The sequence below is a fragment of the Pteropus vampyrus genome, unplaced genomic scaffold, assembly GCF_000151845.1.
Source record: "Pteropus vampyrus isolate Shadow unplaced genomic scaffold, Pvam_2.0 Scaffold167, whole genome shotgun sequence".
In the NCBI taxonomy this organism is placed as follows: domain Eukaryota; kingdom Metazoa; phylum Chordata; class Mammalia; order Chiroptera; family Pteropodidae; genus Pteropus; species Pteropus vampyrus.
The window spans coordinates 4,694,371-4,698,803 of record NW_011888948.1 but is presented as its reverse complement, the minus strand read 5'-3'; the positions used below and the strand labels follow the sequence as shown (position 1 = coordinate 4,698,803).

Here is a 4,433-nt window from a genome sequence, read left to right as displayed (position 1 = left end):
TCTGTTCTGTTCTGTCATATGGTTTCTGCTTCTTTGTCTTCCCATTTTGGCTGCCTTTCCATGTCTGTTTCTATGTACTAAGCAAAGCTCCTAAGTCTCCCAGTCTTATTAGTGTGGATTTGTGAAGTAGGTGTCCAGTGGCACAGTCCTGAGAGGGGTTCAGCTGCAGGCCAAATTTAGCCCAATCCTGTGCCCCTCCAGGGCCACCTGTTAAGATTCAGCAAGCAATCTACAGATGCTGTGCTTATAGTTGCCTCAAAAGGCCACAGCAGAAACCGAGGACAGCTGCCTCCACCAGTGTGAGTCTCAGCAAGGAGCACCTAACTTGCTGATGATACACCTGGATGGGTCGTGATTGGGGGAGGCGGGTTTCAGGGAACGCTTTGGGTGGAGCGACCTCTGTTATCCAGTTTGATGACGTCACAGCTATGGTGGTGCTGTGTCCACACACTGAAATGGGGGAGGGCTCAACAATGGATACCGCCAGCACTTTTGTACAGAGCGAGTCTCACCTCGGCCCTCACTCCGACAATGTCTCTGTGTAAGTCTCTATCGCCCCCTGTGTTCGGCCTAACGGGCACTGGTGCTCAGAGTGAGCAGGTCCATCACCATGAAAATCCGCTCATGGACATAGCCCCTTTAAGAGGCTTTTGCAGCTGTCGCTGCCGCAGCCTCCATCTCACTCAGCTGCTCAGGACCAGACAGCCCCATGTCCTTGCCCCGTCCTACCTTGTGCCGTTGCAGAGTACTCTCTTGGATTTCTCTCTAGTTGTATGGCTTGTTCATCTAGCTCTCAGGTGATTTTTCCTTGCTGCTGCTCTTTGTTTCCATCACAACTTTGATTTGGTTGCCAGAGGGATGAACAGGGCCTCTATCACCTACGTAATTTTTTTCTCTCCTTTTTCATAGTATTCTTGTATGAGCCTTTGTATTGTTGTAGCTGCCAACCCCCGATAGACACACAGACCACCAGAAATCAGTGAGTTATAGGAAATATACCCTTTATTCAGCCAGCCGGGTCTGCCAGGGGTACACAGACCCCAAATCTAGCAGTTCCAAAATGTAGAGGTACAAGATTTTTAAGCCCTAAACCCCTATTCTTCATCCTGTTTGAACACACAAGTCTATTTTTCTTCTTTTTACTAACTGTCAACCCACAGGTCGGTTGTGCAAGCAGGGGTACAGAAGCAGAAAGCTTATTGTTAGAGCATTATGTTCCTATGGGCAATAGTGAAGCAGTAATTTTCCAGTCAGCTCAGTATTTCTGTGATATCTGTTGTAATTTCCCCTCTTTCATCCTGATTTTGTTTATTTGTGTCCTTCCTCTTTTATTCTGTAGTGAGTCTAGCCAGGGATTTGTCAATTTTATTAAACTTCTCTAAGAACCAGCTCTTTGTCGCTTTATTTTTTCTATTGTTTTTTTGTTTTGTTTTGTTTTCAATTTTATTTATTTCTGCTCTAATTTTGATTATTTCTTTCCTTCTGCTGACTTTAGGCTTCATTTTTTCTTCTTTTTCTAGTTTTTCAAGATGAAGTATTAGGTTGTTTATTGGGGCTCTTTTTTGGTTTTGGAGGTAGGCCTGTAATGATACGAACTTTCCTTTTATAACTGCTTTTGCCATGTCCCAAATGTTTTGATATGTTGTACTGTCATTATCATTCATTTCTATGTATCTCTTGTTCTCTCTTTTTATTTCTTCTCTGACCCAGTTATTTCTCAGTAGTATGTTATTTAATCTCCATGTATTTGTGGTTCTTCCTGCTTTTTCTTTTTTTTACAGTCGATATCTAGTTTCAAACATTATGATCAGAGAATATGGTTGATATGATTTCAACTCTTTTATATTTGTTGAGGCTATCTCTGTGTCCCTGTATGTGATCAATCCTTGAGGATGTTCCATGTGCACTAGAGAAAAATGTACAAGCAGCTGCTTTGGGATGAAAAGCTCTGTAAATGTTAATTATGTCCAGTTGGTCTAATATGTCATTTAAGGATGTTATTTCCTTATTGATTTTCTGTTTGGATGATCTGTGCATATCCGACAGTGGGATATTTAGGTCTCCTACTACGATAGTGTTTTGGTCTCTTTCTCTCATTTTGGTCTCTTTAGTTCTGTTAATAATTACTTTACCTGTTTTAGGGTTCCCTGATTGGGAGCATAGATATTAATAAGTGTTACGTCTTCTCGTTACATGATTCCTTTATCATTATGAAGTGTCTTTCTGTATCTTTCTTTACCTTTTTTATTTCAAAGTCTAGTTCATCTGATATTAATACCGGTTGAGCAAATGGCATTCAGAGAAAATCGAGAGTACCGGTATTATCCACCCTTTTACTTTGAATCTATATTTGTCTCTGGAACTGAAATGTGTCTCCTGGAGGAGCATATGGTTGGGTTTGTTTTTTGATCCCATCTTCAGCTCTGTGCCTTTTTATTGGTGAGTTCAGTCCATTTACATTTAGGGGGATTATTGAAATATGAGGTCTTCTTATAGCCATTTTATTTTTTGCTCTCTGGTAGCTCAGTGTTTCCATTGCTTCCTTGTCCTTAGTTGTCTGTGTGTGTATGTGTGTGTGTGTGTGTGTTTTTTTTTTTTTTGATTGAGTTTTGTGAGTTTTCCCTCTGGCCCTTTTTATTTTATGTTATGTGCTTCAGTTCTGAATCTTTGGCGTGTAGTTACCATTACGAATGTGTAAAGGATAGTTATATACATACAGTCATCCATTTTCTTCTGTGTGCGCCTTATCTCATTCTCCTTTGCAAATTTGGATATTTGAATCCTCCCCTTTTCTGTCATTGTCTCAATTTGTCCCTATGTATACTGAACATTCATTACTATCTTGCTATAGCAAATCTCTTCTTATTGTTTAAGCTTATAATGCCCTGTTCTTAATGAGAGTTACACTCCTCTGCTCTATCTGTCTGATAGTTGCCTTACTCATAGCTATGTGTTTTTTTTTTGTCATTTGTTAGGTGAGCTGACCTCTTTCAATATTTTCTTGTAAATTTTCTTGTAAATTCAGAGAATGTGCTAAGTTTTCTAACCAGATGCGACAGTAGTTGTAGGAAGGAGAATTTTCAAGAAATATTTAAAATACAAAATTGGCAAATTAGATGCTGAGCATGTCAGAGAGAGGGAAGTCTCTAGAATGATTCCCTTGATTCAAATTTCATAGGAAAGAAAAATGAAAAAAAAATTTGCTTCACTTGTTAATTCACCAAACCTATAACTTTGGCATTGAAAAAAGTTAGTTTCATATACTGATATCATATTTCAAACTGTATGTTGATTTTAATTCATGTTCTATTCTCTTCTGGACACTAAATTCCACTTTATGCAAATGTCACATATTAAAAATTTTGGATTTATCACTCTTTTTCATGGCACCTCGGAGACGGTCAGCTGCTTCAGGATGAAGCTGAATATCTCTTTCCCAGCCACTGGCTGCCAGAAGCTCATTGAAGTGGATGATGAACGAAAACTTCATACCTTTTATGAGAAGTATATGGCCACAGAAGTTGCTGCTGATGCTCTGGGTGAAGAATGGAAGGGTTATGTGGTTTGAATCAGTGGTGGAAATGACAAACAAGGTTTCCCCATGAAGTAAGATGTCTTGACCCATGGCTGTGTCTACCCGCTATTGAGGAAGGGGCGTTCCTATTATAGACCATAGAGGACTGGAGAAAGAAAACACAAATCTGTTCGGGGTTGCATTGTGGATGTCAATCTGAGTGTTTTCAACTCAGTAATTGTGAAAAAAGGGGAGAAAGATATTTCTGGTCTCACTGATACTACCGTGCCTCGTCGCCTGGGGCCCAAAAGAGCTAGCAGAATCTGCACACTTTTCAGTCTCTCTAAAGAAGATAATGTCCTCCAATATGTTGTGAGAAAGCCCTTAAACAAAGAAGGTAAGAAATCTAGACCAGAGCACCCAGGATTTAGTGTCTTTTTACTCCACGTGCCCTGCAATATAAACGTCAGCATATTGCTCTGAAGAAACAGCATACTAAGAAAAATAAGGAAGAGGTTGCAGAATATTCTAAATTTTTGGCCAAGAGAATGAAGGAGACCAGAAACAGATTGCCAAGAGACGTAGAATTTCTTCTCTGAGAGCTTCTACCTCTAAGTTTGCATCCAGTCAAAAATAAAATTTTGTAAAAGTAACAAATAAATAAGATCAGACATCAAAAAATTTTTAAATTTGTCAAATAAACAGAATAATTCTTTACAAAAGAATTCTTTGTTTTATAAAATATATCTTTATATGACACCTTTAAATTGTCAGCTCTAAATATGATTTAATGTACTGCTCCTCAGAAACATATTTTATAAAAGCAGATATATATGCATACTTTCAAGTTGATTTATGAGTTTTTTTCCCGATATATGTGTTTTAGAGAAAGTGGCAGGTCAGTTTTTTCAAGTTAAAT

The 4,433-nt window shown here is 38.7% G+C and overlaps 1 pseudogene; it reads left to right on the top strand.

Moving 5' to 3' along the window:
• Nucleotides 1-3,379: 3,379 nt before the first annotated feature.
• LOC105298917 lies at nt 3,380-4,151 on the top strand (annotated as a pseudogene).
• The last annotated feature ends 282 nt before the right edge of the window (nt 4,152-4,433 follow it).